General features: G+C 40.6%; 1 long non-coding RNA gene across 1 annotated transcript; it reads right to left on the bottom strand.

Annotated features, from left to right (window-relative positions):
* Positions 1–8,918: 8,918 nt before the first annotated feature.
* On the bottom strand, positions 8,919–13,774 carry LOC108501552. The gene is made up of 2 exons (XR_001876219.1): positions 13,571–13,774; positions 8,919–12,892 (listed from the first exon to the last, which is right to left on the bottom strand). It is a non-coding gene; the product is annotated as an uncharacterized LOC108501552 (long non-coding RNA).
* Positions 13,775–13,997: the final 223 nt, after the last annotated feature.

The raw sequence follows: 13,997 nt of genomic DNA on the forward strand, positions 1-13,997 counted from the left end.
AAGGCAGCGGGCAGGGAAAAAAAGTTTAGGGGAAAAAAGAAAAAAAAAAAAAAAGGCAAAACCCGCAAACGCCCCCAAAGTCTCCGGAGCAGCCGGGCGTCCCCGGAGCCGGGGTGTCCCCGGCGGGACGCTCAGGGCAACGCCATCGCCGGCCCCGGCGCTTCGACACCGCCGAGCGCGCTTGGCACCGCGGGTCCCGGGGCACCCCCGGCTCACGGCTGCTCGCCTTCAGCCGCACGGCGGCGGCCGCAGGGGCTCGGGGCGCCGCGGGGGACCCGCATCGCAGCGCACCCGCACCGCGCCCGCCCGGCCCCCGCCGCTCGGGGCCGAGCGCAAGGCGGGCGCTTCGCCGCGGGCCGGTCGGCGGGGAGCGGGCGGAGGCTCAGGCTCGCAGGGATGCGGCAGCCGGCGGCAGCGGGAGCATCCCCTGCCCGAGGGGCGCGGCGGGGGGAATGCCCGGGGCGGGCCGGGCTGCGGCGGCGCTCCTGCCTCGCCTCGCCTCCCAGCGGCGGAGCCCCGGCGGCAAGGCACGGCCGGCGGCAAACGCGCTGCTCATGCACACGGCCGCCGCTCCCGCTACGCCGCGGTGCCTTCGGGCGGCCGCAGCGCCTCTTCCACAGGCACAGGGGGGGAAAAGGGGAGAAACCGGCAGACCTAAAGGGTAAGAGGAAAGAAAAAAAAATAAAAAGAAAAAAAACCGGCAAAACCGAGGCGGGGTCCCGGCGCCGCCTCCCCGCGCTGCCAGCGGAGCGGTGTCGGTGCGGGGCTCTGCCGGGCACGGCGGCGGCGCGTCCCGGCCCCGCTTTGTGCTCCCCATTCAGCCGCGCGCCCGCCGCGCCGCCCCCGCCCGCCCCCATTGGCGCGGCCCCGGCGCCGCGCGCCGCCATTGGCCGCCGCCGCCACCACCCTGCCAATGCGCGCGCCCGGGGGGCGGGGCGTCCTTAACCCCTTCGCCCCCCCGGGGCGCTCCCTGAGGAGATCCCGCGGGGTCCGTCCCCAGGGGTGGGATTCGTCCCCAGGGGTGGGGTCCGTCCCAGGGATCGGGATCGGCTCCGCGCTGGGAGGCGAACGGGGCTGTCTCCGTGTTCTGCCCCTGAGTTGTCGTGTAGGGGAAAGCTGCCTCCTGCTCGGGTTGACAGACGCGGCAACATCAAACACCGGTGACCAAACTGGTGAACAGAATAAACCGCAGAGAAACCTCCCTCCACCTCAGCACCTGTCACTGGACCTCCCTTAACAGAGCGACTGAGGCTGCAATACATACGCGGGCTTTTAGATTCGCCTTGTTTTTTCAACCACCTGAGCTACAGCCCACACGTCGGCCCGGCAGCGCCGTGACACCGATTCACTGGAGGGCATATTCCCTAACCTGGGGGGGGGCATGGTGAGGAGAGCACGGCACTTCCCAGGAGGTTTCAAACCCCAGACTCCTCCACAGTGTCCTTTCACGTGAACCACTCTTTCTGTAGATGCGAGCGAGCTAATTAATGATTTACAGTGTTTTGAAGGTAAGCATCATGTGTACTAAGAATAATATTGCTTGATGTTCTGCATCACGTTTTATTAAAAGCAAACTGTCAAATCAGATAACTGCTTAGCTTAAGTAGCTGAAACTGGTAATTGTCTAGATGTTTGTTCAAACACTGAAAATCCCTGCTCACAAGTAGTCCTTAGCAGTAGTAGTGCTGAAGCTGTGGTTATCAAGTGACAGAGATAAGCAAGGTTTGTAGAGAGGTAGTATTGGTGGTTACAGTTGGGAAAAAAACCAGATAAAGTTCCAAACACAAGCCCTTCACGTGTCCTTTACACGTGCAAGTAGCTCCACAAACTACAGCAACACAGGCCTTTGTGCATTTGCAAAACCATATGCTGAATTTTCAGCAGCTGCTTCCACAGAGCATCTTTTACTCACCAGGAGTGAGTAAAGATTTTAATTAAAAATTGCACACAACTATTATACCATGATGCTCACTTACATGGCATTTTCCTGCCAGATGCTACATACTGCAGCTGATCAAGACTGCATTCACAGTTTGCTTTCCACGAGGAGACATTTTTATATATAAATACCACTGTCTTTCAGATGGCATTTATCTTTTCTTGGGATACTATACGACACTGTCACTATCCATACGCTACTTTTCATCTACTCGAGTAGAACAAAACCCAAGAATTGTGTGGGTTACTCTGGCTGCACAGTGCCTGAACTCTAGGGATAAAGACAGTGAAACGATTCTTCAGTGAGTTGTAAATTGGGATGTCTTTTTGTTTTGCACACAAAGTCCCATTTTGGAGTTCTTCTCTCAAAGCCAGCAGTAAAAGATCTCACTTTTTCACAAAAATGTACAACTGTAAAAACAAGTAAAGAGAGAAAGGTGATGCACAACAACTTGACATCTAAAATTCTGCTTGACAGAAAAATACTATGAAGGCATGTGTAAGAACCAAGCACATTCAACATCAACATCTTATTACATTTAGTTCTGGGTATCAACAAAGCATTGCTCAGGCCAAGTAATTTTAAGGTTCTCATGTTTCACCATTGAGACTAAGTCAGGTCTTACTTAGCTTTTGCACCATGATAGCCTCTGGAAGCCTGAATCCTAGGCAGGATTCCAGGGTATAGTAAGCTGTAGCCCCTCCTCCAGAAAGTTTACATATACAGGTACCAGAGAAGAGTAGTTTCAATTCTAGAGTATCATACATGTTTCTTTTCACTATGTCATTGTTTGAACTATGAATAGTTTTACTTTTTTTCTAATGTTACAACAACTGATGCTGAAGCTGAAGACACTAAAGTTAGGGTTTTTTAAAAAAAATTCATTAGCCAAAAATTCATTAGCCAAAGGAAAAAAGTTTTGTCCTTGCTGCAGAGGAAACCAAAAGTTTGTAACTTTAAAAACAGGTAAATATGAGGTGTCACATTTAAAGAAAGGTGCATTTGGAAGAGATTCTGCAGGCAATCCATAAGTGGTGAAAACAGCAAGGATGCTGTATTAGAAGCTAAGAGTAGTGCCAACTAATCAGGTACTTCACGCAATGAGGACATATATAGGGCTGTGAAAAAGATGTAAGATTCCACACGGACACTAAAAATATTAAATCTAATGCCTACTTCCAGGTGAACATGTTACTGGATCTCATATGTCAGAATGGTAGTAGAAAAAAGGTAATGAGTACAATATTGTAATACTAAGGATACAGATTATGGACATTTTACCTACACCTTTCTTTCTAATATGGAGTTTCTTCAAGCTCTGGCTCTTGTTTCTAATTCAGGAACCTGATTATAAATGGCAGTAAGGTATGACAAAACCACAGCATATCCTGAATGGTTGTAAACTCATATAAAAATGCCTAACATTTATTACAAGAACATTCAAGGCAACATTACAAGGAAATTATTTTTTGTTAATAATTTATACATGGATATGAGTTACCTTTTCCTTTCACAACTTAGTTCAGCCATTTTCTGAAAAATGACTGCAAAGGACACATGATGAACTTCTGTATCTCAGTCCCAACATGGCTATTTACAAACAATGATGACCTTAATCAATACAAGTGTGCTTTGTATTCTAAACTGTAAAATGAGAATATTTATTTGCTTTGTTCATAGATCAACAAACACAAATATCACAAGACTGTGTAGTACCAAAACAGAGAAACTTATTATTCCTTCCTCAGAAAGGGTAATGTTCCACCTTCCAGTCTAGCCTAGCCTTCCCAAATTCTACTTGCCCCACTGTAAAAGCTTTTTTTTTTGGGGGGGGGGGGGCAGCAAGGGAGGGGCAGTTGGGCAAAATTTCATTCAGTACCTTCAATCATGTCTTGATCAAATTTTGGATTAAAATTGAACCCTGCTTCTTTTTCAAAAAGTATTTCTCTCGTTAAAATACCTAAATGTAGGTAGGCACATAGAAGATTTAGAGAACACCAGCACAAAATCACTAGAGTTATGTCAACTCCACAAGAACTTTCAAGAAGGCATGAGGGAAACAACAGAGAGCTACATGAAGCAGATCTGAACTTCTTCAACACACAAACAATTCACATGAATTCTGATTTCACGTGTAGCCTCATAAATTTGTATAAAAACATTTTTTACTTTATTATTATTACAACAGGTGCAGTAGATAAACATTAGCATTCTTTCTTTCCATTATTTACTTAAAATGAGGAATAACATCCAGTGACCTCAGAATACCCATGTGACATTTCCCTCTTCATGGCCTTCATGCACTACAAGATTTATGGACGTATTAAATCCAGAATTTTAAAATATCTATGCTCCCTAAATTAGTGACACTTTTATAAAAGAGGTTCTTGGCCCTTTCACTATCTTTGCACAATCCAAAGCAGCCCTCTGAAACCCAGAGACAATCACACGATCCAACTTGGAGGCATGAAATACTTTAACTGAACGAGCTGCTATTATAAATTCTCTTGCTACACACCCCCCCCTCCCAATAATCTGATGATTCACAAGGAATAGAACCAAAACTGAGAAAACTGAAAACACAAAACCACAGTGACTTAAAAAATAAACAAAAAGCCCAACCCAAAACAACCTGACTCACAACTGACTTTTGGGGTTTTTTTAGGGGAAGGTACACAGAAGCCTAGCAAGACAAGGTGCTTACTGAATCAGGTTTATCAGCCTTTTCACAGCAGCACCCACAATATTTCCTCCCAAACATAGAAATAAAATATATCTGCATGTCCATGCTGTGTAGTACAGGCAAAGCTGGGATGCAGATCTGTAACACATGCATGTGCATGTTTCCAATACAGGATTGTATCATGGAATTCACCATAACACAAATACTTCATGTGGTCATTCACAGGGACTTCACATAATCCTGACAACAAGAAAAAAGCAGCCAAGGATTCCAGTTCTGGACAAAGAATGTGAACACAGCAGCTCATTTGTTACCTGTAGCACATCTACCTACTCAGCACTCAGCCTTGCTAGCTCACCTGTGGATAACAGCAAAGGACAGGACTGGAATGTTTGTACCAAGTAGACGCCAGGAGCCTGTATGAAGCTCAGAGCAGAACATTTATGTTTTAGGCACATGAGCTATAGTTTTAAGCTATTTATCAAATACCTTTACACAAGCTGTAGCGAGGCTGTCTGAAGTCCCACTTACACAAGTACTGTATTTATCTGCAGTGCAAGCCCAAATAGTTAAGGGGCACCAACAGTTAAGGTCACACATCCCTAAAGTACGTAATAGAACTTGTCATTATAGAACTGAGTACACCAGCAACTTATCAAGTTCCACTACCCTGACACCCACAGTTAGTACACCTGAAACCAGGGCCCAGAGCCAGGTGGTTTTGTCCATCAAATTTGCCGTGAAAAAACCCAGACTGATACTTTACTAATGAAGGAACCTCAAGAGGGTGCATGGAAAAGTGTCATTCTGTGCATATGACTAGCAAAATTTAGACTCAATTGTTTTCATCTTATTTTCTCAGTCCACCCCCCTCACTTACTTAGACATGAGATTAGCACCTGCTGTAGATGATCTAGAGCTAAACACAGACACAAGTTGGGGGAATTCCTCCAACACCTCTACCCTCCTTTCAAATGTTGCTAGTATTTTTTAGTGACTATAGTCCCAGTCAAGAACAGGTAAATCAGCCAGAAAAAAACCTGCCCAATCAGTTTTCATGAGAAAGTCAGGCTTGAATAAAAATATACAAAACCATACATTTTTTTATTGAAAAGTTATTCTGAGTTACACAGTTACAATGGAGAGATAACAATACATTGTACATCACATTTATTCCAAAGAATTCATATCATAGGGCTCCAATGATAGCTTATTCTGCAAACAAGTATCAGTTTAAAACATGTAACTAAGAATAACTAAGTCATATGATTTTTAACAACAGTGGTCTGTAGTAGTTTTACATCTTTCTATCAGCAGTTTATTTCTTCAAAATCTGGCAAGGTTAAGGCCTGATGTGTAATTATGCATCACCAGGAACCTGGAGCACAGTAGTCCATGAATGGTTACCTCTGCCCCTTTTTGAATGCACCTGTAAACCTAGAGCAGGTTTCCACACATTCTTTGACTTGACAATACTTTTTGAAGAATAATTCAGTATTTTCAGATTGTACAGTTTAACTCTGGTAGGGTTAAACTGGTAATTTCCAGTCTTACTAAGTAAATCAACCAGCAATGTCTGACTTTCAATTTCACATCCATTTTCTTGCTGATGCAAGAAAGCTTTTTCCACTCTTCCAGTCTGCTGACAAAGTACTTTGTTTACTTAATTTAAATTGCACCAAAAAGCTGGGTAAGGAAACATATTTAATACTCTCAAACCAGCAACTTTCCCAGTAGTTTATACACAGGAACAGAGGACTAAAACAAAGCACCTAAGCCAGTGCATCCAGTTCCCCATAATCTTGTAATAAACACCTGGAGAAGAATAAAAGGAACTTCATGTCATCAGCGAACCAGACAAAACATTGCAGCATCTCCATTAAGTGCTGCTGTTCTCCCTTAAAAATAAACAAACAAAAAAATCCAGCCAAAAACCCAAAGCCAGATAGCAACACCCCACGCCCAACAACAACTACTACTGGATACCAAAAAGAAAAAGGAGGAAAGTTTTGTGTTTTGTCAATGGTTAAATATTCTTTGGGAAGCACAGTGGTGGAGCTCTGTATCCTCCAGTACCTCTCCTCTTCCATCTCATCTCTTTATTGACTGTCATTTAGCAGAGGAGACCAGCATTCAGTATCTTTTTCTTATCCAGTAAGTGAAGAGGTTGTCTTTTACCCAAAGAAACCTTTAACAGGCAAACTGATTTCATAAAAGCAACCTAGGGTTAGGCTGATTGGAAGGTTCTCCACTTCCTATATCCTCTCCACAACTGATATTTTCTGTAGGCATGCTAGAAAAAAAACATAGGGCTGACCTTTAAATTGACATCAATTTACAACTAATTTTAAAGAAGATACCTGAAATGCCTCTATCTCTGTCTATATATTCTTCAGATTATCACTCTGTAGAATGAGACTAACCCACTGTATTACCCAAGAGGCTGAATGTAGATTACACAGTAAATATGATTCTGTGAGTTCAGCTGTTCGAATAAAGTTTTAATGTACACTTGCTGCAAGTGATAACAGTTCACTGAAGACTGTGCAGACTGTCTGTAGCAGGAGTCAAAAAGACAGGAGAATATGCAATTCAGTTGAATAGGCCTTTGCAAAAACTTCCACCAAAGACTTTCCCAATAATATCATCCTCATGTAGTACCAGGCAATGTCAAATTCTTATGTATAAACTATATGAAATAAATTTAATCTGCAGAGAGGCAGTTTGCTGTGACACTGAGTTTGTACAAGTATAACTAGACATGGAAGTGTTTCTATGTATTGTGAATTATGCTTTTATAGTGGAATATTGAAATAATATGCATCTACTTAAACCACTAGAAAAATTAAGATATAATACTGACAGGAACATCTCTTTCCCTAATATTAGCACATTATCTATGTCAGCACATCAAAGAGAAAAACACACCTCTCACACTATTAATGCCCAATTAATTTGTGAAGACATAAAAAGGGCTTTAGGCTCTTTCCCATCTGTAAAGTATTATTCTGGAGATCAGAGATCAACAGTATTAAAAGTTTTAAATTTTCCACCCACATCTGAAATTCCAACTGTTTCAAAGGTAGCCTTCAGAAGCTTTATTAATTCTCTTACTACTTTTAGAAGTCTTCTGACAAGTGTGGAAGAGTATCTGTTTAGGAGATGGGAAGCAGAATTTAAAAGCTACTTGATATTGAGCCAAAGTCCCAAGCAGTTGGGTGGTTTGAATCAATCAATCCCAACTGTAGAAATGCTCAGTTCATATCAAATGAATCATACAGATATTCACATCTTTTTATTTTATACTCAGCACACCAGCACAGATTCTTCCTCAAGTCTTAATGTCAAGAACTGCCAGTGCTTTATTTAAGATGAGCCTTATGTACTATTGTGATATTAAATTGCTTGCAAACACAGAGTCCTTACGCTGGTCATACTTTATAATGTTACCTTAGGGAACTAGAACTGTTTCCACACATACTGTTTTCAAAATGCAAAGAGGAAACCCAAACAACCAGCAGAAGTTATTCTAAGGCACCAACAGATCTCGGCACCACCACTCACGGAGTAACATTTCAAAGAGGAGTTTTTAATTACACAGCAGTGCTAAGTCACAGCCATCATGCGTAGGACATGTGCTGATGCTGGGCACGACAACATCAGTTCAGCCCGGCTGCAATCAACAAAAAAATCACTGTAGTTGTGCAATCTTATGACAAGCATATGGCCAGAATAATAGCACTCACTCTGCAACTACTACTCAGTTCCTATTAGAGGATTATAACTCGTTATTCATGAGCATTAATGCCATCTAGACACAGTTTTTAAATCTCTCTCAGGAAGTGTTAAAAATGCTAAGAACGTTGCCGTGGTAGCAGACATATTATATTTAGTAGATGAATTCTGAAGTATTCCATTGCATTAGTTAAGCATTCCACTATATTTATAATACTCAAACGATTTTGTTTTTGTAGAAAACCATCAGCATCCAGACTACAAATGACAACAGGGGAACAAAGAGCTCAGATTCTATTGAGGATCCTTCAGGAAGCTGTAAGTCTGAGTGCTGACACAGTTAATGTGTTGTTATGAGTACCTCTTCTGAAAGTGAAAGGCAGAGCTTTCATAACAGTATGAAGTTTTTAATTCTTTTGCCTGAGCTCCAGAGTTACATATGCTAAAAAAAATCTTGTGAATTGCAAGGTACACGTTATATACAAATGAATAAAAATACAGTCCTAACTCACATTTATAAAATACCTGCTTTTGTTCCTTAAACAGTAACAGTACAACGTATTTTGTTCAGAATGATTTTATTTGGATTATAGCAATTAGTATCACTGATCAGTAGGCCAAGTCCAGGCAGAGAGCACAGAATCAGTTTCACAAGGCAACAACACAGACTAGTATTTTAGCATACCAACCATTTCACTGCATTATCAAGTTGAAATATCTTTCAACCATGCATAAAAAGTCTATGCTTCATCTTTCAGAGCTCCAGGTAATATCAGATTCCTAAATATACAAAAAATACATTTAACTTATAATAATCTTAGTGAATCAGACTTATAAAATTACAATTTTATTCTTCACAACATAGAAAAAAATACAAAAATGACTGTATATAGTTTTCACCCAAATTTCACTGACATATACATCAAAATGCATGATTTGATGTATACTCATGAAAATTTTAAGCTGAAAAAGGTTTTCAAATGACACTGCAGATTGGTCCACACAAATGTCAACCTTCATTATGATAACAAAAAACCCCGCCTTTAATAGAAACATCACATTGTGAAAAATTACAATTTATCTGCACTGTAACCTGCATCTTACTGTAATTTACAATATGAACATTTCTACAATTCCAGTTGTAAACTATACACTGGTAAGAGCCTTGGTCTTTTAGAGGGTAGTGACTAACTCAGACAAAGCCAGCAGGGTAGAACATAAAGTGCTGTCAACTGAACCAGTGCACACAACAGAGACACCAAAGCAGAGAACGCCTGCTGGTTTGGATATGCTGATAGAGAACATGCAAGCTAAGTAAATAGTCTGTGGGGAAAATAAAACCCTCTACATTCGTGACAAACAGTACCAATCAAAGCTTCTGTTATAGAGTTCACACAAATCACATTACCGCCTCAGTGACAGATGAGGGGAAATTTCTTATTTTATGAGGAAAAACCCCACATGTGTGACCAAAGTCAATAGGAACAACCCAAAGAGGATTAGGGCATCACACTACAGTTCTCACTCAAGATCACCTTCCAGTGATTTCCATGGAAGATAAACTTGAAAAAGCACTGCAAGATGAAGTGCTGAATTTTTGTACATACTAACTGCATGTTCATACTGCAGAATATAACTTATAAATCAACTCTGCTGATAAAATTTCTTACTAGCAAAGCAATTTCTTTTAAAAGTCTGCAGTTTATTTGCATTTGTGTGGTAAATTAATATTTTCAATTAAAGTAAATATTCTGTGATAAAGCTTATTCAGTAAAGGTGTTGGTTGTACAGATTTCCTCCCTACCGGCAGCACGCTCTGCTTTCCCATGGTGCCAGTGCTATCTGATTGTACTGTACACAGATCTGGACTATATCTTTCTCATCAGCAGAGCCAGCAGTTTGTTTCATATTGGAGTATTACACAGCCATTTTTTTTCCTCCAAATTGGACCAACAAATTTGAAACCAAATCTTTTATTTGGGCCCAGAAATCAAATTAAGAAAGTTCAGGAGCTGAGCATCAACAATATCCAATAACCTAAGTACATCAGGAAATCAGATCTTTTAGATGGCATCCTTCAGAAATACTGACATCACTTTCTTTAACAGCAAGTATAAGCAAAAGATGTTTTGTTCGGAGGTGGAAATTTACACTTTCAAACAGTTCAGTACAATGTAACATTTCTCAGAGGACTACAACAAAGCACATAACCTAATGCAGAAATTAACTGAACTGTTGCATCTTCGAATCCAAAAACCAGTCTGAGGCTGTATATGGCCACAGTAACAGAATCACAGAATTGTGTAGGTTGGAAAAGACCTCCAAGGTCATCAAGTCCAACCTAACACTGCAAAGTCCCACTAAACCATGTCCTTAAGCACCACATCTACACTTCTTTTAAATACCTCCAGGGATGGTGACTCCACCCCTTCCCTGGACAGCTTGTTCCAGTGCTTGACAACCCTTCTGATGAAGAAATTTTTCCTAATATCCAATCTAAACCTTCCCTGGTGCAACATGAGGCACTTTTCTCTTGTCCTATCACTTGTAACTTGGGAGAAAAGACCAACACCCACCTTGGTACAGCCTCTTGTATTTTTGAATAGTCAATAATAGGCTCCAAAGTGTTTAAAATAGAAGCAAAGATTATTATTGTTTCTTACCCTCTCTCTGCTCATTATAGCCCTGTTTGTGTCTAAACAGGAAATGTGCTATATACTGAGAATTAGGAAAATTCAGACCTTTTGATGGAATCAAAGAAAATTACTGAAAAATGCAAAGTTTTTAAAAAAAAATAGCTCTGACAAGCATAAACCTAAATAATTGTAAATTCAGCTCTTCCCAAGTGCTAGAAAAGAAAGCCTGTGCCCTCAGTACTTACTGGCTGTGTTTGGGGAGAGCTGGGATGTGTTGAGCACGTCCAGGGGGAGGTGCTGGCAGGCACAGCACGAGCCCAGTACCGCAGGTAGCATGGTACAGGTCACACCTCATTTATGCACCAAATCATAATGTTATAAGAGGGAAGCCAGAGAAGCCCACGTGGTGGTGTCTAGTGACCCTGACTGGGTTCACACAACACTATTGGGCTATCAATTCCTAACAGAGCAAAGGCCATAACCTACATTTCCTTTTGCCTTTGCTTGGGTATCTGTTCATTTCCCTGCTCCCTTTGCCCCTTCCATTCCCTACCCTTTTGGCCCCGTCAAAAGTTTCTTAATAACCTGGGGCACTGCTCACACAGCATTAGTGCTTTCTGCCTCACTACAAGGCTTTCTTGTTCTCTGTTTTATCTTCCCAAGGGAAAGCTAAGCCAGAGAACCCAGAGGAAGCACCGAGGAAAATATAACTTTGTGTTCTTCCACTCTTCCAAGAGAACAGATGACGAAAGGCTTGTCCAGTCTGCAAAAGCAGCATGTAACACATGAGATAATCTGTTTTCAAAAGAGCAGCTTATGACTTTGCAACACTTCAGAAGTTGAGTGCCTGGAACTGCCTGCTTGAATGTGCCACAGTGATACACACCAGTCACTTAAAGTTAGGCTGAGAAACAAGGCCCCCAGATAATTCCACAGCAGACCAAACAGTCCTCCACACTGAATAAAGATGATAATTTAAGTAAAAAAGGAGAACTGCACACATTTCTGGTGACTTGCCTCCTTATCTTGTTTAGATTCATTACCGGTATCACTAGAAATATTATAGTTAGTATTAATTTTAATTTTTTTTAATATGTAAAAAAGTATCCAGGGATGCAGTAATTAAAAGGAGTTTTAATGTTTCAGATAAGCATTACAGCCTCTGAATTAACATTTGCATTTGTGTACTCAGCTTAAACAAGATCTTCAGAGAACACACTCTGGTCAGACACTGTACTGTTTAAATTCCTAAAGAACTACATTCCCCTCATTTCCCGTAATTGGTTTCTTGTTCTTGTTCCCGTCACCTTTTAAATACACAACCTACCTTTCTAAATTCAAACACTTTGGCCAGATTACATTCTCCACTGAAGTCTCTGACATTATCCTGAAATATTCCAGAGCATATTGTTTGCTTTCACAGCAATACATACAGTTTCTGGCATGCAGTCAAGCACTTAAAAAAAAGAGGTATTGGTAATATAATCCCAATTCAGGCATTTAGTGGGTACAACTTCATCACTCATACTGCAACCTTCAGGCATTTAATAATAAATGAAAATCATTTAGCACATCATTTAAGGAAAATGTTAACTGCCAAGCCATATAAAGTTTAAAAGTTTTCTGAAGCACTGTAAGCTGAAAATATTTCAATGTTTTACACTTGGGATTTCAGTGGAATCAGATTTATTGGTTATTCTTGCTAAATTATTGGTCTTTTACCTCTGACTTATCTTGGTATATTCTTTACAAATGTGCTGGGTATTGAAAAACTGCAGCATTTTGATGTTTGAAAAGTTCTGAAAAAGTGTTGGAATTACTCCGACTTCCTATGTTCTTCAGTGTGGGAGAGTACCTTTCGCCTCTGGTGTAGCATATGAAAATACAGCTGAGGAAAGACTGAAGAGAAAACAGATTCAAGTCAATAAAGTTTGAAGCGAGGTTTGCAAGTCAATGTGAGATGCAGATTCACACAGCCAAGGTCACTAGTTCTCCATTAAAAGAGAACATGCTTATCCACTTTTTGCTCAAGTTATCTATTGCCTTTTACACTTTAAAGAAGTGGTATGATTCTTAGGCTTCAGGTATTATCTATTTTTTGCTAAAGCAATCACATTTTTAATGAAATGCAAAATGCCATATTTAACTCTGCCTGTACAAGTAGATGACACCCACACAACAGAAAGAAAAATGATTGCAGGGAGGAAAAAGCCCTTCCAAAAGAATGAAATTTCCAGATTTGTTTCCCTTCTTGCAATTCTAGTGTTGCTTTTTCAGAATATATGTCATTTTATATGAACTGGTGCCTCTTTTCTCTCTCTATCCTCCACACAAAGCCTTTTCTCCTCTTGTTTCTAAGATTATGTTACACAGTCTGTTTGCAGAACAACAAAGTAGGGGATGGAACATAAACAGCAAAAGCTAAAATTTCCACGAGGCATTCAACCTTTGTGAACCATACAAAAATTAAACAAGGTCATCAACAGCCTAAATCAGTTATATGTATGTTAATCCCACAATTATTAGCTTTTCCATTACAGCTAGTAATACTAAAAAAGCTAACAAATTCATACTTACTTGGAATGTAAGAGATCATAACCAGGATCAAGAATGTATAGTAGTCAAAAGAGAAATTGTACTTGTTAGGTAAACTAATGGAATACAAGCCAGACTGCCTGACGAAGGGTAATGCAGCATATATTGTGAGTAATTCGCCTGAGACTCCCATTGGATACAATACTATAAACAAAGTGTACCTAGAATAAAACATTTACAGAAAGAATTAAAAGTTACAACAAACTCTGACAAAGTATTTGTTAAATGATATTGTGGATATTCAAATTTTAAATTCTCAACTCAGTATTTATTTTCCTTAGTTCTTATTTGATTAGAGCATGGCAAGGTGTGAACGTTATTTCAAGCTACGTGTCCAAATCAGCAAATAGTGTGAAATATATAAAGATTACCTTTGAGAATCTAAATACTATCTGTAAAACTATTCTCC

The sequence above is a fragment of the Lepidothrix coronata genome, unplaced genomic scaffold (assembly GCF_001604755.1).
Source record: "Lepidothrix coronata isolate B3197 unplaced genomic scaffold, Lepidothrix_coronata-1.0 Scaffold103, whole genome shotgun sequence".
Taxonomy (NCBI): domain Eukaryota; kingdom Metazoa; phylum Chordata; class Aves; order Passeriformes; family Pipridae; genus Lepidothrix; species Lepidothrix coronata.